Source organism: Panthera tigris, chromosome B2 (genome assembly GCF_018350195.1).
Source record: "Panthera tigris isolate Pti1 chromosome B2, P.tigris_Pti1_mat1.1, whole genome shotgun sequence".
Taxonomy (NCBI): Eukaryota; Metazoa; Chordata; class Mammalia; order Carnivora; family Felidae; genus Panthera; species Panthera tigris.
The window spans coordinates 102,507,368-102,530,672 of NC_056664.1; the positions used below are offsets into that span (position 1 = coordinate 102,507,368).

The window sequence follows — 23,305 nt, forward strand, 5'->3', positions numbered from 1 at the left end:
ACAATCACATTTTCATTTTCCTCCTTATGGCTCTGGAAGATTTAGGATTTGCCTTTCTTATTCTAGTCACTTTAAAATCTTCCGTGTTGCCTAAGTTCAAAGTTGTACCACACTGTGTAAAGGAAATAACACAATTCAGCCTTCAGAACTGAATAGATTCATTCCCTAAGTGAAGGATGAAAGTGAAAGGTTCTACTATAGTTCTAGTTATTTTGTGATTTTTCTGGGTATGTTCGCAAACAACCCTTTGTACCTTTTTTTATTTAAAACTTTGTCATCTTACATTATGTTTCAAAACAATGCTCTAGCTTAATGGATTATGAACAACATCCTGACAAAAGATTTTCATAAAACACGTCCATATTTCTCTCTAAATATGTAACATGTTTGTATGTTCAGTGGATACAAAATTGGACCTGATGGTTTTTTTTATAACAAAATAAAATACTTAACCTAAGGTTTTGCATAGGTATTTAAAAATGGAAGGAATACTTCTCGATGCCTTCAGCATGGTTAACTGCAAACCAACCCATACAATCTTAAGAAACAAATAACACCCTCTTCATGGCTCTTCATACTTAGCTGCATTCTCTGTATGCAAGTGTAATAGCTTGTTCTCCAGTGACCTCTGTCACCTCTCCCCGAATTACTTAAAGCATGACAGCAGTGTTTTTCTCCCCTCGTTCCTTCAACAATTTTAATAACTAGCTCTCTTTACTCTTCTCCTGTATAAGGACTTTACCCCAGATGAACTCGCTGTTGACACAAAACTTTCTCTCATTTCCCTCCTTCACCCTTCATCTGATTATTCTACCCATCTGGGATGTATTCTTCACTGCAGTCTTTTCCAATCCTTGCCAGGATTTAACACTGGGACTAAAACATATCTCTTTGGAAAGTTGTTTTATTTATTTATTTATTTATTTATTTATTTATTTATTTTTGTGATCATCCTCCCTCCAATGTCCATTCATGTGTCCTTCTGTCCGTCCATCCATGTATTCATGTATCCATTCATCCATTCATCAACAAGCATTCACAGGGTACATAATATGTGCTAGGCGTTGTGGTAGGCTCTTGAATTATAAGGGCAGCTATCAGATGGGAGTGGGAATACAGGCATAACTTACCTTAAGGAAGCTGAGAGAAGCTCCGCTTGTGTGGCCACCAGGAGGATCAGGAAAGTTTGAGAACTGAAGTGTAAAGAGAACATTTAAGACAGAGGCATCATGTGCAAAGCTGTCAATGGAGGAGAGAGAAAGCGAGTTCCATCTGGGATTTACAAGAGATTCGGTGTTACTGGAACAGTAAGAGTAGTATGGGTCTTGTGGGAAATAAGGCTGAAGGGATCATAAAGAACATTATACACCAATCCAAAGAATTTGAGACCTGATGATAAAGTTATGTTCCTTTATTATTTTACTAAAAAAATAGAATTGTATATATTTAAGCTGTGCAACATGATGATTTGATACACATTTGCATAGTGTAATGGTTTCTATAGTTAAGCAAATTATTGTATCTTCTCCTCATGTAGTTACCACTTGTGTGTGTGATAAGTCTGTGCTCTTAGCAAATTTTAAGTATCCAATACAGTATTATTAACTATAGTAACATTTCTGTGCATTAGATCTTTAGACATTTTCATCCTACATAACTGCAACTTTGTACCCTTTGAACTTCTCGTTTCCCCTACCTCTCCAACCCTGATGAAGGTTATTCTACTCTCTGCTTTTATGTATTCAACTTTTTAGATTCCACGTATCAGTGAGATCACGCAGGTTTTCTTTTCACTTTTTGCATCTGGTTTCTTTCACTTCCCATAAAGTCTTCTAGGTTCATCCATGATGTTGCAGAAGGCAGGTTAACCTTTTAAAAGGTTAAAATATGGAATGATATTTCATTGTGTATATATACCCCAATTTCTTTATCCATTCATTTGCAAATGGATACTTAGGTTGTTTCTGTATCTTGACTATAGTGAATAATGCTGCAATGAGCACATGTAGATATCTCTTCAAAACATTAATTTTATTTTCTTCCAGTATATACCAGGAAGAAGGATTGCTGAATCATATGGTATTTCTATTTTTTTTAAGAACTGTGATAATGTTTTCCATAATGGCCATACATTTACATTTACAGTCCCACTAGTAGTGTCCAAAGTTCTCTTTTGTCCACACCCTAGCCACATTTGTTATTTTTAATTTTTTTTCTATAATAGCCATCTCAACAGGGGTGAATTTCCTGGATGATTAGTGATATGGAGTACTTTTTCATGTATCTGTGTCATTTATAGGTCTTTTTTTTTTTTTAAAAAAGGCCTATTCAGGTTCTTTGCCCATTTCTCACGTAGGTTGTTTTGTTTTTCCTTTGTTTTGTTTTTTTGCTTTTCATTTGGATGACCTCCTTATATATTTTGGATATAAACTACTTATTAGATATGTCGATTCCAAATATTTTTTCCACTCCATAAAATGCTTCTTTAATTTTGTTTGCTGTGTAAAAGTATTTTTAGTTTGATATAGTCTCACTATAATTTTGTTTTTGTTGTCTGAGCATTTGGTATACTCTAAATTTATTGCCAAGGCCAATGTCAAGGAACTTTTCCTCTACACTTATAAGAGTTTTATGTTTTCGGGTCTTAGGTTTCTTTAGCTCATTTTGATTGATTTTTGTATGTGGTAAAAGATTCGGGCCCGATTCTGCTGATTATGGGCTTAGCTGGTGCTGTTACTCAGAGCACGGCAGACTTACCTTGGCTTGGACCTCTCTATTTGTGGCAGCTTGTTTCCAACGTGAAGGTCCCAAGAGGGTATCCATAGGGTGTGCATTCCAAGAGCCCAAAGCAGAAGCTGCATGGCTTTTCATGACCTAGCTTGGAAGCCACATAGGATCACTTCCTCTGTAGTTTACATAGTACATTGGGTGAAGCAGTCACAGCCCCAGCAAGTTCCAGGGGAGGGTAATCAACTCCAAAGCTCAATGAGGAGGATAAAGTCGCACTGTAGAAGAACAGAGAAGATGGGAGATTTGGGGAAGTACAAACTGCCCTAGGTACTGTAGCTGCTGGCACGTCGGGGAGGGATTTTAGTAAATACATTGTCTTGAAATGAAGTCTTCTAAGGTTATTTCTTCGGAAAAAAAAAATCCAAGGAAATGTTAATAGTTAGAAACATCGAGAGGTAACATAATATACTCATACATCTTGGTGGAGATTATAGTATTGCAACTTTGTACTTACACATTTTTAATGAATACCATGTGTTGCTACTTTTTCAAATGACAAATTGGGTTGCTACAAATTTTCATTAAGGTGATTATTAATACCTACTATTACTGCAAGCTTCTAAGTACTTCATTTATAACATTACTGGTGGTTCCTTACTCACATTTTATCAGAGTGGCTGGCTAGAAAGATAGAACATTCGATACACAATAGAGATAAATGATGGCAGAAAAATGGATTCTGAATGTTGCTTGAAAACCCACAATTCCCTTCACTGAGTTGAGACTCTAGAACTGGCCATACTTAATCATCAACTGTTCATTTTTTATGTTTGTTTTTTTTTTTTTTTTTTTCCTATCTGGCCCACTGAGTAGAAAACAAGATTGCTACTCCTTTGGAAATCTCAGTTAAAACCACTTCCTTTTCTAAGGTGAATGGGATACACATACACACACATACATATAATTTTTTGGTATGTCTGTGTCTTTTTGCTCCTGTACTTGCTACCAAGATAACCTCATATTTTCTTAAGTCTCTCTCTTTTTTTTTTTTTCTTGAGAAGCTTTGTTGACAAGTTATTTTTATATCATTACTAATCATGGAAAAATTTACTTAGCTTAATCAACAATCCATTTCTTAACATAATTATGTGTGTGCAAAGAAACGGTTCCTGTATTCAAGGTAGTTTCCAATTTAGTTATGAAGGCAAATCACACACAAATAGTCCGTCATTGGAGACACAGAAAGGTGACTTGTTTAATAATTAACGTTTATCAATAACCCTCTTTTTTTTTTTATACTTTTCTGGGTCTTTTATGTGAGTGGAAGAAATAAAGAATGGAATTGTAGTAAATTTAAAAAATAAAAAGGGATGAATTATTATCAATTGCTACATTATACTTTAAAGGAATGTTCCTCTGCTTTAAAAAAAAATTTTAAATGTGTATTTATTTTTTAGAGACAGAGAGACAGAGCACGAGCCATGGAGGGGAAGGGAGGGAGGGAGACACAGAATCAGAAGCAGCCTCCCGGCTCTGAACTGTCAGCACAGAGCCCAACTCGCGGCTTGAGGGTTTGAACCCACAACCGTGAGATCATGACCTGAGCCGAGGTCGGGCGCTTAATGGACCGAGCCACCCAGGCACCCCATGTTCCTATGTTTTTATGATAAAAATAATACATGTTCATCACAGAAAATTTGGAAAACATAGAAAAGAAAGTAGGGGCACCTGGCTGGCTCAGTCCGTTAACCTCCAACTCTTCGTTTTGCTCACATCGTGATCTAATGATTCCTGAGTTTGAGCCTTGCATCGGGCTCTGCCCTGCCAGCACGGAGCCTGCTTGGGATTCTCTCTCTCTCCTTCTTTCTCTGCCCCTTTTCTGCTCTCTCTCTCTCTCCCTCGATAAATAAACTTAAAAAAAAGAAAGAAAGTAAAATATGCCCATATTCTCCCATTTCAGGAAAAACTATATTTAAATCGCAGCACATCTTTTTGTCCGCATGTGTGTGCTTTATGTGCCAGAACACTGAAGGCATAAGGAAGCGGTGCTTATGGTGAATTATCACCCAGCCCCTTATCTCTCTTCCTGCCAGAGTCCTTTACAGTACTGCAGAGGCTAGAAAACTTAAGAAGTGTGTTTTCTAGATGCTTTTGTGGAGAACAAGATGTCAGTGAGTTTTTTGGCAGTTAGATGCTTCTTGTGAAGTGGCGCAGGGTTGAGGTCGGCAGCCGCTTTCTGCCCTGGCTCCCGCTCCTGCCCAGCAAGCACAGCCAGAGAGATGGCTCTCGGCGGCCTTTGCATCACTGGCTTCACAGCTGTCTTGAGGCAGGCTGGTGATGGCAGCGGCTTCCAGATCCTTGGATGTCAATGGTTCCCAAGAGTCTCTTGATCCTTTAACTTGCCGATTGCAATGCTGATCGCAAGGCCATAGACGGGCAAGGTTGACGATTTTATTAATTAGAGTAATTCACTTGTCTGTAATAAATAAACCTTAAAATTGCACCGCCTTAGCCCATTCCATTTCTCCCTTTTATAAATAGTTCAGTGCCAGTGTTCTTGTTGGCTGACACTTTCCTTCCATCTTGACACTTTCCTTCCTTACCACCCCCCCATCATCTTCTGTTTCCAACTAGCAGAAAAAGGAAGAGATTATGGGAACAGTACACGTCCATCTTAAAATCTCTGGCCCACAAATGACACACATCACTTCTGATCAATCCCACTGGCCAGGGTGGCTTTTCCTACATTCAGGGTGCTTGGGAAATGTGTTCATTGGACAGTTGTTTCCCATAACAACTCTAAACAGAGTCACAGTGGCTTTTTCCGGGTGTCATTCCTAGAGTATCAGAGGGTAGAGCCCATCCCTGCATGTCTTGCAATGATTTTTAAGCCTCTATTTTCTTATATTCAAGTACTTTTTGTTTAATAGCTCAAATGGTTTCTGCTTTCTACAATGTGCATGTCATATCACTGGTTTTGTGTCTTTTGTAATCTTTATATTTCATCGAAATCAATTTCTAATATCATTAAAATTCACCCTTTAAGAGCTTCTCAAATGCTGCTTCCATGACTTCTACTCTTTTATATTGCAGAGCAGTATAAGTCTAGGTTGACTTTTCGCTTTTATTATGAACATATTTTCTACCTAGATTTAAATGTGTTATGCTAATTCAAAATTTTGACAGGATGTGTCTAGATATAATTTTCCCCGGGAATGCATCAACCCTTTTTCTTCTGTGGTGTCTGGGCTTTCTTCACTTCAGGAAAGTTTATGCCAGCTTTAAGCATAATGTTTTGTTTGTTTGTTTGTTTTGTTTTGTTTTGTTTTATATACATAAGACATAAATTCCTTTTGTGAGAACACCTATAGTCTGATGCTGAATTGCTGTCATATTTTAATTTTTAATTAAAAAAACTTGTAGAATAATGTTGCCTTTTCATTATATGCATGTATAATTTCAATGAAAATGGAATCTAAATATTATATAATAGTATTAATAAAATGCCCTCCAAAATCTGCTCCCCAAGTAGTAAGTCTTACTAGAAAGAACAGGCAGCTTTGTTGGAAACACCTTAAATACTTGGCAGGTGATGCATAAATACAATGGAACATCCTTACGATGGGATGTGGTATAACCCTTAAAAACAAACGAATTTTTAAAAAAACAAATGAACAAAAAGCATAAAAGCTGAGAAAACTCATGATATATCCATGTGAATGAACTTTAAGGGTTTCTTTTTATGGATAAACTCAAGTTTCACCACAGTGGGAGTCATGTTCTACAGTTTTGTAGAAAGGGTATGGAGGAAGAAAACAAATATATATTAGTGTGTGCATAAAATCCTTTATGAGGCTTATATTAATAATTGATACTTTTGGCTGTCCTTGTGGGGGTAGGGATGAGTGGGCGGCTCTCTCTTTGGAGAGAGATTTTTGCATTGCAAGCTCTTGTGTACCTCTTGAACTTTGAAATGTACATGAGTATAACTGCCTCCAAAATGAAAACAAATAAACAAACCTGATGATAACCCAGGGATTACATCATTCATGTTGAGCAGTCTTGATCTGCGGTCCCTTTGGTAAAACTCCCTGTTGAAAAATAGACACATCCCAGATGCATATTAAGAATCAGCACTGTGTCTGCTATCCAGGAGACTAGCAAGAACTAAAACAATTGTAATTTCAAATACCTAAAAGTCTAGGAGGGGAGATTCCATGTAAACAAATCTTTGTAATATATGTGGTAAACATTATAATACAGACGGAAACATTGTTTTGCTGTCTATACCCAGTACAGGGAAATCTACACATAGCCTTAACACCCGGACAAACCTAGAACCGGAGGTTACTGCCAGATACAGACAGCCTATATAGCACCCTCATGAGACCCTAACTAATCTGTTCTAATTATTTGTTTATGTGTCAGGAAATTAGTGGGCAGAGACTTCTCCAGATTTCTAGGGCTGCAATTTTCTTTCTTGTTCTGGAAGAATACCTTAGACTTTTTCCACTGCAGTGCTAAATGTTCCTCCAGCAACTTTCCGAATAATTGTTATTCCAACATTTGCCTCCACTGATGGGAAATGAGGCAACCCATTCTAACAGCTTCTGTCTCTTCCTCTGCTTTGCCCCTCCATTCCTACAGAAAACTTACTGAGTCAACAGAAGCAAACCTCCTGAGAATCAATCTAGCTTAGTGGTTGGGGGCCAAGTCAGGCTGCTTAATTTTGATGATTGGTTTCAGAAATTACCAATATGTGAATTTGAATAAGTTATGTAACCTCTCTTTGTCTCATTTTTTTTTTTTCATTTGTATCAACGGTATAATAAAGTGCTTACTTTATAAACTTGGCATGAAGATAGAGTGGGACAATTATACAAAGTTCAGAGCAAAGTGACTAGAACACATAGTAAATGCCTAATAGATGTTGTTTATTGTAATTATCCTCATTGTCTTCAGGGTTGGTCCCATCCTGATCTCAGGATTTTTCTGGTGACAATCCTAACTGGGGAATTAAAACTACAGTAACTTCAGTCTCCATCCATCCCCAACACCACTCTTTGTATCCAGGGTCAATAGAAAATATTTTACGTGGTGGCATTATGAGTCAAGAGAGGGGAAACACAAGGGGAAAATAAAGATATAGTAATGAAAACAAAGTTTATTTCTAGACTAGCTATGCCTAGGATGTCAGATAGGATTGGGGTCTATCTCCACGGGTAGAGTCTGGTGAAGCTGTGGTCAGATGATGGAGAAGCAGTGCTGAGCAGTGATTAAGAACTCAGTCTCTGGAGTCAGTCAGAACCTGGTTCAAATCTCAGCTCTGCCTCTTTCTGCCTGCTTCACTTTGGGGTAAGTTGATTAACTGATCCAAGTCCTGGTCCTCTCAGTGATAAAATAAAGGAAAACAATAAAATGTATATCATGTGGTTGCTTGAAATTTAGATAAGATAATGACCTTAAGTGGTTTAGCAGAGCATAGAGCATGGGTAAAGCACAGATCCACATTGACCAAATGGGCAGAGTCCATCGGGAGAGACCTCCAGAAAAGAGGGAGCCATGGGGAGGGGGAGGGGGAGGGGGAGGGGTGGGGTTCCTTGCCAGAATCGACCCATTGGAACTGTGGCCCACTGTGGTTCCTGGGTTCAGGAAAACCTGTTGAATGGAGAGCAAAAGGCTGTATGAGCAGGAGAAATAGTAGGTAATCTAAATCTGAGTTGGCTCCTGCCCCAGAGGCTTCCTTCTCTTACAGATTCAAAGTGTAAGTAGAAATGTCCCATCTATGATTCAAGCCTTTCAAAAAGTTGCAGGCAGACTGACATCCTTGACCTGCTTCCCTCATAAGCTCTTACAAAGATGATGAGATTACCTTATTATGGTGATCTTATTGTATGGCACTTAAGATTTCTAGTGGCCTTTCTCATTTGTTATTTCATAGCACAAATACATTTCTCTCACAAGCATTGTTTGCGACAGCTAAATCCCTGTGGTACAAATGAAGAAAGAGGCGGGGGGCACGATTTTCTCAGAATAGCTTAGAGTCCACTGGGGGAAAACTGCCCAAAAAAACCACTACCTCTAACAAAACATGGAGGGGAGTCATGTGGGAGAAACCCAGGGGAATTTAGGAACACGGTCAAATCCAGGTTTGGGGTGGGGAAAGGAAAAGGGAATACCAATTCCCAGACAGATGAGTCTCCAGATGAGTCAAAAAAAGGGATGGTATTCCATGGCAGTGGGGTGGGGCGGAGACCTGGCTGAGTGTGAGAACATGGTGTTTGAGGAAACTGCCAGGATTTGACCAGGTTGAGCAGAAATCACATAGGAAAACTGTGAGGAACAACCCAAGGAATCAGCAGGGGCAGATATCATAGATCCCGAAACTCTACGGAAGGAGCTACGCTGTCCATCTGGGGAGGGTCAGGATTCACTGACCATTTTAATCTAACTAGGACAAGGAAGTGTTATCCGCTTTTGGATTTAGAAAGCCCACACTGACACATCTGACCTGAGCAAAAGTAACTTAATTTTATAGCAATTGCTTCACTTACTTGCTGCCTATGGAAAAGATGACAGTTCAAATCAGTGAGAGCATAAAGTGAAGTCAAAATTATATGTACAGACTTTCTCTGTCCTTGCTTCCTAGCTGAGAAAGAAGTGCATAATGGAACTAAGAGGAAAAAGACTAATGGTAAATGGAAGCCATTTGGAAAAAAAGAAACAGATCATTCTTGGGTGCTTAACGAGAGAAAACACAGGGCTGTAAGAAAAATAGGTTTGGGGGTGATAATAGAGAGCATTGAAGAAAATGACAAGTTTGAACAAGAAAAGTATAGAAAACAGAATAAAAGCCTAAAGCAAGAAGAAAAAGGTGGTTTTCTGAGAAATGGACGAGGAGCAAGAAGAAACTGGACAATCCTAACACATGGAATCTGCCCTTACTTGGAGCAAAGAAGAAGGGGTACAAAAGCACGTTACCGATTCATAGGGACTCTCAGTTTTTAATTTGTCTTTTCCTACATACTGCAATGCGTGACGCGATCTCGTTAGAATAAACATATTTGTTACAGTCAGTATAATTTTCCTACAAACAAAAATGTTTCCTTCAATGTGTTAAATGTGCTACAAAATATTGAGCTTTCTTAAGAATTCATGTGTACTTTGCTGTGCAGCATTTAGTAATGGGTAGAATTCTAAAAGGATTTACTCCTGATGAGCGGCCATATGTTTAAAGCTCATCTTTAAGGCTTAGACATTTCATTGGAAACCTAAAAGAGAACAGTTTTCCACGAACCTGTCAGTGTTTTCTGATTTGATCCACTTAGGAGTTCTCTGGGCTTTCCAAAAGCATTCTGGATAGTACAACATCTAAGCATAGCAGATGTGAGTAGGTGGGGGCATTGAGGGGCATATTCTTTGTGCAGTCTGAAGAATTCTAGAAAGGCTCCAAGTTCTCTCTCCTGCCCGGGTTGTCAGGGCTTGAAATTTTATCCTGAGGACACTATTTTTTTTTTTCTTTTTTGAACTAAGATTTTCTGGTCTTTGCTAACCTGAAATTCAAATATCCTCTGTTGTGGTCAAGGCCTTTATTAACTCCTGAAGGTTTGATTATTGTGGAAGCATGGAATTATGGAACTAAAAATAAGTTAATGTTCCAAATTCACCTGTCTCATCCCAGTTTAGGCAACTTGTCCAAAATCACAACTACAGTCATCGACCTACCTCAGTTTGTATACATCCTGGTTCATTATTTTTACTTAGCGATGGTGGATCGTTTTTGTCTGAGAAGTAAGAGCCAAGAGTCAGAAAGTCCTGGCCTGCATGTGGGGACAGACGGGAAAGAATGGCTGAAGGTGGAAGGCAGAAATAAATGAGATTTCACCTCCTTCTTGCCTGGGTTGGTTGCCATTGGCTTGTGAACACGCAGAGGAAGAAGGTCGTTTGGCCTTAAGTCTACGCAGGTTTTGAACCATTTCTTCCCAAACAGGAAGCCTTTACAGTTTTTAACTTGGGATGTTATCCATTTTAAAAGGGAGACGCTAACTCGTTTGGGGCGTCTCAGGCAACAAACTTTCTCTGCGGTAAAGTTGCGACACTAAGTACAAGACTCGGGTGATGAGATTCAAGTGTTTTCCCAGTATTTCCTTCTCCAGCTGTGTTCTCTGATTAGAGAGTTAGCATTTGGAACTCTTACTCTCTGAATGACTCATATATATTCCAGTGACCAGGAAGCCTGCGGCTGTCTCCCCTTACCCTTTTAAAGTGCCATTTCAGTGCTTAGAAAACATTTCATCCATCAGTGGTATCAATACTTGTCATGCTGTGAAAGTTGACTGTCCTGGCCACTTGCACAAATAGTGAGCATGCAGAGCTGACCCAAATTCTACTCAAGAATGGAATAAGATAAGCTAATCATTATATAAAAAGTGCACTATAATAAAAAGTGGCTCTATAATCAATTCTGAGAGATCTACAAAAGAAAATGCACACCATGTCAGCTCTTTAATATGCCTCGTCAGTATTAGGAAAAACATATTTTCTTTTAATCCTTGCCTATTCTCCCTCAATTCTCTCCTAAAGTAGACTTTCAGTGCTTAGTGTAAAAAAATGTAAACAGTAGGTATAAAAGTACAAAAAAGAGTCTCTTTTTTGGCAGCAGTGCTCCCCAAAGAGTTCCCATCCGAAGAAGTAATTGCTCAAGCTCTGGTATATTTCTTTACCTGTAGATATTCATAGAGGATATGTACACACACACGCATACCCATTTGTACAGTGGGACCATGGCAAACGTTGTATTCTATGACCTGCATTTCCTTACAAGAAGACGCCATGGAAATCTTTCTGTTCCATAAAAAAGAAAACCATGTCATCATTTAAAATGGAAGTTTGCCCCATGATATGTTTAACTAGACACATATTGGTGAACATGTCAATCAGTGTTTCAAATTTTTAAGTGTCTTTTTTTTAAGTTTATTTACTGATTTTGAGAGAGGCAGAGACAGTGCGAGTGGGGGAGGGATAGAGAGAGAGGGAGAGAGCAGGTTCCGTGTTGCCAGCGTAGAGCCTGACATGGGGCTGGAACTCACGAAAGTGCAAAGCTGTGACCTGAGCCAAAACCAAGAGTTGGATGCTTAACCGAGGGGCCATCCAGGCGCCCCTCCGATTTTTTGTTATTACAAACTGCGAGGCACCCATGTGTCCAAGATCCACCATTGTAGCACCCCCAATACATTGCCACCACCTCTCTTGTTTGCCTCCCTGGCCCTTCCTGTCTGTGCCACGCAGTAGCTGGCTCTTTCATATGCTCCTTGTTGTACGTGGTGCTCTTAGTATCTACTTTAATCCATGTTTAACTTTTTCTATGTGGCGTATGAGCCCCCTGGAGAATGGAATTTACTGCCCCTCCCTTAATGTATAACAAAGACCATTGATATAATAGGACCTCCTCAAATATTAATACTTCCAAATTGATTTTTATTTCAGTTTGATTTGTGGTCTCTGGGCAATTTTCCCTGTTGGAGGCTTTTGCTGATTTATTTTATTCTATCCAAATGTATCTAATCTTTGATTTATCCCCCTTTAAATATATGTACCTAGACACAAGCTGGTTAATACAGCTAGATTTTTTTATGAACTAACAATGAAAATACAAAACAGATACAGTACTTACGATCCGATCCACGTTCTAGGACCTGTTCTCACATACGTTAATTTGTATTCACATGTGGGAACTCATTTGTTCCTCAGAACAACCAAATAACGGGCTTAGTTAGTAGCTTCGTTTTGCAAGTGGGGACACTGAAACATGGAAAAAATTCAATTGCTCAAACCAACAGTGGCAGAATGAGAATTCTAGCCCCAATCCTCTGGCTCCAAGTCTATGCACTTATCTGTACGTAAATTGCTTCTCAACTCTCTGATGACCTTTCTTGGGCTCAGTGAACTCTTCTGGCTCAATGTGTTTGCACAGTTACTATTACAGAGACCTGAGGAGACAGGGCTTAAGAGTAGGAGCTTCAAGCATTGTGGCAAGAGGAGGGAAGTGGCTTCCCCTTAGAGCCCGTGGGAGGGGTGCCTGCTCCTTCCGCCTGCATTAGAGATTCCCTCAGCACATTGTACGACCATTTGTCTGAAAGGCAAATGCCACTAATAGTTTAAAAGCAAAAAGAGACTTCAAAACTGTTGTCGTCAGTGAGACTATAGATATAATATCCCATCGCGGTGGCTCCAAATATATATAGCTCTGATTTTATGCCACCTTCTGCCCTAAAATCCACAGAAAGCAGTCTATTTACAGGGTAGGTTTGAGAGCAGGATGCTGAGTCAAACATTTGGAAAGGGTCTTCCTTTTTTTTTTGTTTACCACCAGTGAACAAGCTTTGGGTGTGCCCCTGGACATGTCTCATCACTTACAACTCAGTTTCTCCTGGAAAGTGAGCTGTTTTATGAGTGATCTCCAGGCCATCCTAAAGAAGGCATTTGGGGATGATCGGATATTACATCCTCTGGAATGAAGGTGTCAGGTAGAAAGTTCTGGAACAGGTAGAGAGAGAAATAAATCAGTTGACTGTGGCAGGGTTCTCTTTGTTCCCCATCTTGCTCTGCAGTGTCGTGGGGCACAAGAAAATAGTTCTGCTCTGCACAAAGGCAATAACCTCACCAAACCCATGCTTCTCCTGAATGCCAAGGATTTGCCTGAGCTGTAGATTTTAGGTGCAAAGAATATCAAGGTGATTTTTACAAGGATGGGAAATTAACTCTTCTATGTCTTTGTGGGAGTAGGTAAGGTAATTTCTGGGATGGCTTTTGAGGTCCTTTTCAGCGACTGGTTCTTATAGAAATCATGTATCTGAAGACGATAATACTGCCTCTTTGATGACAGCTTGCTCTGTGCTTGCAAATAGTGGTTTGCAAGGGACAGTTGGCAACATCGTGAGGCATTTTCAATTGTCACAACTGGGAATGGGCTGGGGGAACAGTGTGCCACTGGCATCTAGTATGTGGAGGCCAGAGACGGTGCTAAATGTTGCACGCTAAAATGCACAGGGCAACCTCCTCAGTGAAGAATTATCCAGCCCCAAATGTCAGTCGTGCTGCCCCGAGAAAGCCCTGACCAGCTAATGCATGGCGAAGGCCTAGGCTGAGAAGAAGGTAATGATATGTGAGTCCTTACTTTGGTTGCCATGCAATCTCATTTCGTGAAGTCAGAAACCTGTGTAATGACAACCGAATGAGCTTAGAGAATATATTGCTACGAAGCTTTTTAAACTAGCAAGATAATTTAGGATTAATGAGCCCTACTACCTTCATAAATATCTCCCCCAAAACTTTCTTTTAAAATATAAATTGAATTATGAACCTCATCTGTTTAGAACACTTTAATCGATTGCTCTCAGGAAAAATTCGTACTCCTTAAGTGGCCCATAAGGCCCTGCACGATCTGGTCCCGGCTCATTCTCTGGCCTCTCTTCGGCTTCTTTGGCTGCTGTTCTCTCGCCATACCAGCCCTTTACTTCCTCAAATGTGAGGCTCATTTCTGCTCCAGGCCTCCTCCTCTACTCTTCCCTTCTTCCCTCTGCTTAGAACATCCAGTCCCAACCAAAGAACATCTCTCTCTACCTACTTGTCCCCAGCTCAAACGTTGGCATTTCTGTGAATGTTCACTGAAGCTCTCCCTAATCTAAGGTAGGTTCTGTGTATTATTGTAACACTTGTCACATTTCTAATCATGTATTTTTGTGTGCTTATGTGTTCATGTTTGGTTCCCTGATGGCTCTCGATCTACCATGTGGGGCAAAGTTGATGCTGTCCTTTTTTTCTTTTTTAACTCACCAGAGAGTATTGATTGCTTAATTTGTTCATACATAGTTACTGGGGTGACAAATATAAGATATATCCTTTTTTTTTAAATTTTTTTGAATGTTTATTTATTTTTGAGACAGAGAGAGACAGAGCATGAATGGGGGAGGGGCAGAGGGAGAGGGAGACATAGAATCGGAAGCAGGCTCCAGGCTCTGAGCCATCAGCCCAGAGCCCAACGCGGGGCTCGAACTCACGGACTGCGAGATCGTGACCTGAGCTGAAGTCAGACGCTTAACCGACTGAGCCACCCAGGCGCCCCAATTTTTTTTTTTTAATGTGGCAAGGACAGATAACATGAGTTACACCCTCTTAACAAATTGTAATTGTACAGTACTATATTGTTAACTCTAAGCACTCTGTCCTACAGCCGATCTCTAGAACTTATTCTGACAGTGCTTTGTCACCACACATCTCCAGTGTCTCTACCTTAATGTCTCTACAGACTAGATTTTCTTTCTTTTTTTTTTTTAAATTTTTTTTAACGTTTATTAGTTTTTTTGAGAGACAGAGCGTGACTAGGGGAGAGGCAGAGAGAGAGAGGGAGACACGGAATCTGAAGCGGGCTCCAAGCTCTGAACTGACAGCACAGGGCCCAATGCGGGGCTTGGACTCACAGACCGTGAGACCATGACCTGAGTCGGAGTCGGGCGCTTAACCAACTGAGCCACCCAGGCGCCCCAACTAGGTTCTCAATAAATATTTTTTGGAGGAAAGAAACTAGCTTTGAGTCATGGAGGAAGATGATGCCTCTGCCCTCCCCTGCTTTTCTCATTCTCTCAGCTACAACCACAATATACCATCACTCTAAGGCAGGAACTTTCTCTGTTGGGTACAGGGCTCCACGCTTTCGCTGAAGCAGAGACAGGCAGCTGTCCAAAAGCAGAGAACATTTGTTGAACGCAGCGTGTTGTGACACAGAGTTGATGCCTCTCTGCTGCACGATTCCATCTAGCGAGAGGCGCTGCCTCTCTCTGGAATAACAAGAATGAGAAGGGCAGGAGAATTTTTTCCCCAAAGTTTTAGGTTAGAACAACAGAGCATCTCTGCTTGGAGGATGCATTGCGCTGAAGAAAAGAGTCCTAAATGTTATCCACGCTTCAGCTGGTCTTTTACAGACAGAATCTTGTAAGTTTCACACCCAGGTAAGTTCAGGGTTTAGACCAACAAGGATAAGGAGAGCTCAGGACCTCAGGAAATTGTCTAGTCTATGCACATCACTTTTAAGGCAAGTTGAGCTTTATTGGCCTAATCTGGTTAGCATCATGATATTCTGATTGCTAGCAGCCTGGTCTGCCTTAGTGTTTATCACCAGCACACCATCATTCTATTCCAAAGAACTGGGACTGACCTGGTACAGTTAGTTCTTTTGAATAAAGAGATAAAGATGTGTTTTCCTTTTTTATTTCTCTGAATGTCTGACCTACATTTTACCTTTCTGTTATCATGTAAAAGAACATTGTATTCTACTTATGGTTTATTATAAGGGGAGATTATGTTTCTGTGTGTAGGAATATATGATCCTCAGCTTGTGTTGGGTCAAGGTAGCCTACATATAATGAAGTATATTCACACAGTGAAAATCTTTTTATATATTTTGGTTCAGATACAGCATTTGCTTTTCTAAAATGAATAAACTAAACACAGAGGTCAAAAACTTTTTGAAGCCTTATGATTCCTTCCATTTGAGGTTAGAGATAAGGTTATCCTAATGCTTTTAGCTCCCCAAGCCAAGTAGTTAGAAATTGGCTTTTTAAAGGAAAAAAGATAAATGTTAATTTGCAGTTATTTTCAAATATGAATTCCTGTGAAAATGCTTCCACTTTGTTTTGGTTCAAAACTTCACTATCTGATGTTTTGAATTCAGATCACGTGTTTTACATGTTGATTATTACCTAGTGAATAACACAACAATGTCTGACTCGAAAATGATATTTCCTTTACTGATGACAAGAACATTTTCTTGGCTCTCTGCTACCCATGGAAATAAATACAGGCTATAATCTCGATGGTCATACTAATTATTTGCCATCAGCGTCACCGCCATCAACGCTTTAAACACTATTTTACTGTCATCACCTATTGCCATCATTGTCATGGGGTTTTCCTTTCTTCCATCTAATCCTCCTCTTCCAATTCACAAAGGTCTGGCCAACAAAATTTGGCAAAGAACTACTTTAAAATCCACTTTAAGAAACAGTTAATAATAGAAAACTTTATCTTCTTAACTGATGTATTCTGCTGAAAGTTTTCAAAAAGCATGCTCCCTTAAACAGGCTAAGTAAGCATAAATTCTCTGCATTAATTTTGTGTTGCTGCATAACAGGTACCACAGACGTTGTGCCTTAAACCCACACAAATGTTTTTCTCGCCATTTCTGTGAGTTAGGAGCCCAGGCCTGGTTTAACTTCATCCTCTGTCTGGAGTCTCCCAAGGCAGCGGTCACGGTGCTGACGGGGCTGCGATATCCTACGAGGCTCAGGGTCGCCCTCCAAGCTTATTCAGGCTGGCGGCAGAATTCTGTTTCTTGCAACTGTAGACGGAGGCCTTTTTTCCTTGTGGCTGCTGGCTGGGGGTTACTTTCAGCTCTTAGAGGTTACCGGCTCTTCTTTGCCCCATGGCCCTCCCTATAACATGACAGTATGCCTCTTCCACCTCTCTCATGCTCAAATTTCTTTCTACAAGGGACATGTGGGTGGCTCAGTCGGTTAAGCATCCGACTTCGGCTCAGGTCATGATCTCATGATTCACAAGTTCGAGCCCCGCGTCAGGCTCTGTGCTGACAGCTCAGAGCCTGGAGCCTGTTTCAGATTCTGTGTCTCCTTCTCTCTCTGCCCCTTTCCTGCTCTCTCTCTCTCTCTCTCTCAAAAATAGATAAACATTGAAAAAAGAATCTGTTTCTACAAGAAGAAGAACATGGTCCCTGAGGAGGTCAGGCCCATCTAGGGTAATCTATCTTTCGACAAACTCAAAGTTAACTGAATACTAACTTAGCCCTGAGAGTGAAATCCCATCACAATCTCACATCTTGCCTTCTCTCAGGGTGAAGGATTATACAGGGTTTGTGTGTATCAGAGGTCATGTTTTTTTTTTTTAAGTTTATCCATTTATTTTGAGAAAGAGAGAGCTAGCAGGGGAGGGGCAGAGAGAGAGGGAGAGAGAATTCCAAACAAGCTCTGCACTGACAGTGCAGGATTCCATCTCACAAACCTGACTTCATGACCTGAGCAAAAGTCAAGCGTTGGATGCTCAACTGATTAAGCCACCCAGGCGCCCGAGGAAAACCATCTTTAATTCCTTCTACCACATTCTCTAACCCGCTTAGTACTTTCTTCAGCTCTTTCCTATAGACCTGTGCTATCTAATACAATAGCGAGGAGCAACCTTGATCCTTTGATTGGAATGAATTAACTTGAAATGAATTAAAATCACACAAAATTGAGAATTCAGTTTCTTAGTCCCACTAGTCACCTTTTCCACCCTCAGTAGTCACATGCCATCATCGCAGAAAGTTCTGTTTGGTGTTAAGGTGTTATGGTTCGTCTAGGTTATCGCTTCTATACAACATAACTGGTAAGACTTTCATTGTCTTCCTGCAGAACATCGACTAAGACGGGAAATTTTTAGACTTTGTGTAGGCAGGCAAGAGGAGACATATTTTAAAAGAGTATATGAATATGTGTTAAGTCATATCACAGAGGTGGTATGTTTTGCTCTAGTCATAGTCTGAACCTCGGGGACAATTTCTTGCTATTGTCTTTTTGTTGTGGCTAACTGCAACAATGGAACAGTTGCATCCCTACAGACCATCCTGTTGGAGAGTGCTTCGCAGAACCCCATAAAAAAGATACACTTCAGCCTTATGCACAGCTCCTACAGTGTTGTCCAGTGGTACGTTCTCTGATGATGGACATGTTTTATATCTATGCCATCCAATAGAGTAGTCAGTAGCCATAGCAGTCAGTGGCTATTGAACACTTGAAGAGAGACTAGAGAGGAACTCAAATCTAAATGTTATTTGATTTTAATTACAAATTCATAAACTAATTTAACATTTTGAATAGATACATGTGGCTACTGGGTTACCAGACGGGGCAGCCTAGGTCTGGAAAACGACACATTTACAATGACCCGCATCCCTCAGAGGATTGGGATACTATTTTGCCATTTTCTGGAATACAAAATGTGGGAGTTCTTACCAGTGCAGTGGGAAGATGGCTGGGCAGGTGAGGAAGAAACAATGCAATGCTCTTAGCTTTTCATTATATTGTAGACAGTTTTGAAAGTCTAAGAAAAGAGGTTGAAAAGTAAAATCTCCCCGTTTTAAATCTTACTTTAGATTCAAGTTAGCTTTTCATCTGTAGCAATTTGTCTGCCTCGAGAACTTTACAGCTTTATTCAGCTGGAAGAAATTTTCTCACAATGTTTCTCCTTGCATTCACTTGCCTCTTGCTTTGTTACATTTAATTATATCTCCCCTTAAGGCAGATGGGAGAGAAAACATCAAGTAAACATGTTCCACTTCAGAACTTGTTCTTCCCCCAAAAGGTATAATTTGTAACTTAATAAACATAACCACACTGTGATTTAATTAACAAGTCACAGCAACAAACAAAATAGTAAATCTGTGATGTATTTTGGCATGATGAGAATGGCAGATCTCTTTTAGATGAGAATTTAAAGTGAGGTAAAGTCAAATTTAGCTCAGTGTATCATCCCTTGATGTGCTGATGGCCCGTCACAAAGACACACACTGCCTGTCTCCGTGAAATGTATACCTATTTTTAGGGATGACAATTTCCAGCATGCCAATGTATTTAGGTATCATTTCCAGATGCTCAACTTCTCAGGAACTGGACCAAATGTTGAAACTGCATGATACTCATAAGGATAACTATCTCTGCATTAACGACCACATGTAAAGCCCAAGTGAAAAATACAGTTAGGCAGGCAGATTTTATGGTTAAATTATACCATAGGTAAAGTTGGGCATTTCTACCACGTATAGTTTGAGAAAAGAAAATACCTAAAGTCCTTCTGTTTGTATAGGAATAAGAGGAGATTGGCTACTCCACTTTTTTTTTTTTTTAATGGATCAGGATGTCACAGTTTCAAATGAAGTGTCACGGCTGTGAATTTCTTTTTTTTTTTTCTTTTAATTTTTTTTAACGTTTATTTATTTTTGAGACAGAGAGAGACAGAGCATGAACAGGGGAGGGGCAGAGAGAGAGGGAGACACAGAATCTGAAACAGGTTCCAGGCTCTGAGCTGTCAGCACAGAGCCCGACGCGGGGCTCGAACTCACGGACCGCGAGATCGTGACCTGAGCCGAAGTCGGACGCCCAACCGACCAAGCCACCCAGGCGCCCCAACGGCTGTGAATTTCTAAGACAAGGAGCCATCACAGACCTTGGCCTCCGTATGCACCAGAGAAGTTAGAGAAGGCCACTCCGGGCACTGGCTTTGGTACAGTTACAAGTTCCAGCTCCAGTTACCAAGTAGAGCTACAAGGAATAAACTTAGGGAACAGAACTCTGACAATTTCTTTTTTTTTTCCTATTATTTTAGAAAATTTCTGTACCTCCCCTTGTACCCAAGAGCCCAGGAATATTTCCACTCACTCTATTCTCTATGTCTTGGTGCCTCATTATTATTGTTATTTCCTTGAGCTACAGAATGATAAATAAGATTGGCTGTCAAGAGTTGGATGCTCAACTGATTAAGATTTACGTAACTAAGTAATGCGCAGCAGGATAATGATACTTTGAAATATCACCTAAATTGTCTTCTTTCTTAGGTAATTCATTTCATATTCACTTCCTTGCAAATTTCCACCACTCACTTTAGGCTGTGAAGTTGAGACTTACTGCCATGGAAAAGAAGAAGCAGAGGACAGATACAGCTGAAAACAAACTCTTTGATGAAGTCAACAGAGGGATTTTATTTAATCGCCCAGCAGACCCAACGGTCTGAAAACAAGATGCATTCGATTTGTAATAAAGCAGAAACTTGAGAGAAAAGTAGTTTTGTAGTTGACTCACCTTGGTAGATTCAGAGCTGTGTTGGAACCACGCAGGGGGAGGCGACAGGATATGACATCATAATGTCATGAAAGGTTGTTTTTTGTTTTTGTTTGTTCGTTTTTTTTTTCATTTTAGCTATGAAGGAAGGAAGATATTAAAATATATCCTATTCAGAGGTGAGGAACTTACGGAGAATTGGGACAGGAAAACAACAAACTGGGGGTTAGCATAGCCTATGCTCCACCCACCTCTGCTTTGTGGGTCAGAGCTCCTATAGGTGAAGAGAACAGAGACTGATAGTTTGAGGAATGTGAAAGAGGGTCCTGCACAAACGTAGGGCTGTAGTTGATTTGTTCATTCATTCCACTGTGGTTTGCATGTGTTAGACACTACACGCTTGTAACTGGAGTGGGCCCAAGAGAGCATGAGGGCAAAGAATTAAACACAGTGAATCTAAAGAACTTTTGAGGAATGTTCTTACAGGGGATGGACAATATGGGCCAGCATTGGAGGGAAGTAGAGTCAGGAGACAGTATTTTTTTTTGTTAAATACTTGAAAAATTTGGTTTTAAGATGAAATGGAAAATAGCATGTTGCAATCAGATAAGAATGACTGGGGGAGGGGGAACTTGTCAGTGCAGGAAAAAGGGACCAAGTCACTGTAACAATGTGCTTGAATAAGTCACAGAGGATAGGAATGAGAGTGTGGTTTTGCTGGAAATAATAACAGGGACACCAGAAGTGCGGGTAAATTTAATAGTAGGATCAGAAATGAGAGCAAGCAGAATGTAACACGATGTGAAGGTTGTAATGATATAGATACAATGCATTAAAAATTTAGGAAGCTCAGTTCAGGATGGAAGAGATTCCAGCTATGAAAGATACAGATGACTTATTATAACCCTCCTGACTTTAAAGGCAGTAGAAAAGTCCAGTGGCTTGCATCTGGGTATGATTGCCTCCCTCATCGCCCAGGGAGATTTGGTGACATTGGAGATGGTTTTTGTCACAGCTGGAAGAGGGGTTGCTACGGGCATCTCATGGGTAGAGGTGAGGGAGGCTGCTAAAAAGCAAGCAGGGAATTCTTCCGTCTGAAAGCATGTGACCTTTGGCTTAACTAGGTGGCCCAGTCAACCACCCACAAAGTAGCTGGCGTTGAAGTGACTCATTCGGGTTCTAGCTAGCCACCTTAATCTAACTAAACAAGTTCGATGGGAAACAAATGTCCACGGGTATCCCAGGTCAACTGAGAACATGAAAATGGGGTTTACTGGCCAATTAGTCATGGGGGAAAATAAACTTCTTATAACTTTATCTTTTGAAGTCACGTTTTGATGCTTAGTATGGATCTTCTCAACTCAAATGAGAACACTGAAGATGCAGTTTCATAAGCTTTATAATCTTATGGCCATGTAAAAATATTATTATTTAATAATGAACAAACTAAGCCTCAGAAAAAAATAAGGATTTGAAAATTTTCCTATTCCTGACGCAAAGGTCACATTATCTGGTACATGTTTCGATAGGATTAGAAGTGGATTTTGTATAACCATCAGCTGAGTGGAGGGAATGGGAACGACAAAGAGGTTTGAAAGACCAGAACGTTTTAATTAAAACATTTTTAATGTTTATTTATTTTTGAGAGACAGGGATATGGCACGAGTGGCAGAGGGGCAGAGAGAGGGAGACACAGAATCCGAAGCAGGCTCCAGGCTCTGAGCTGTCAGCTCAGAGCCCAACTGCGGGGCTTGAACTTACAAGCTGTGAGACCATGATCTAGGCTGAAGTCGGTAGTGCTTAGGCAAGATTTGATGGAATGTTTTCTAAAAGTAATCTAAGTACTAGGCCCTATGTGAATGCTCCTATCTTGTTTGACAACCTGTCTTATTTTCCAAATTCACCGAATTATAGTACCTGCAAGAAGGAATAAACAAGACCAATCAACTCTTACAACCTAATATTAACGTTACCGAGTTACACATAGGAACGTAGATAAACAGCATGAAAAAAAAAATCAACTGGCTTGAAAAAATATCATACGTATGTAGATTGTAATCTACCTCAAAATCTTTCAAAAGAAGGCAAGGCATAAACTCTACATAAACATAAAAAAAGCTAGTGGTATATATATATGTCTTAATATTGAACAATGAATTGGGCTTCTCTTACATTCGTTCCTTTACTTTTGAATGCTTTTAAAAGAGTTTTCTTTGTTATGTCACCTTGGGCTATAAACTGATCTATAATGCATCTGTCTGTATTTGACTGCCCACTATACACAGAACACTGACTTGGCTCTGGGGATTCAGTGATAAGTAAGATGTTCTGGTAGCTCTCAGGGGCTTGCAGTCTAGCAGGCTAGAGAGAGAGAAATATGCAGGCAACAGCAACATAGTGTGATAAGTTCGATGGCAAAGGTAACCATGACTATGCAACGTAAGGTCAAAGCGGGAGTACTTGACAGGACTTGGGAGATTTCTGGGGACGAGGTAGTGGCATTCTAAGCTGCCCTCTGAAGGATGAGCAGTAGTGTGTGAGAGAGAGCAGAACATTTCAGGGAGAGGGAACAACCTATCCAGATGTGCAAAGATGAGATACAGCGTAGGGCAGAAACCACCGGCAGAAATGTCAGTGGTTCAATATGACATTGGTCTAGAAAATAGCAGAGGCCAATGGGATTGTGCTGTGGT

General features: G+C 40.2%; 1 long non-coding RNA gene across 1 annotated transcript; it reads right to left on the bottom strand.

Annotated features, from left to right (window-relative positions):
• Positions 1-1,130: 1,130 nt before the first annotated feature.
• On the bottom strand, positions 1,131-20,672 carry LOC122238427. The gene is made up of 6 exons (XR_006217345.1): positions 20,634-20,672; positions 13,147-13,266; positions 12,404-12,531; positions 6,751-6,821; positions 2,758-3,005; positions 1,131-1,193 (listed from the first exon to the last, which is right to left on the bottom strand). It is a non-coding gene; the product is annotated as an uncharacterized LOC122238427 (long non-coding RNA).
• Between the last annotated feature and the right edge of the window lie 2,633 nt (positions 20,673-23,305).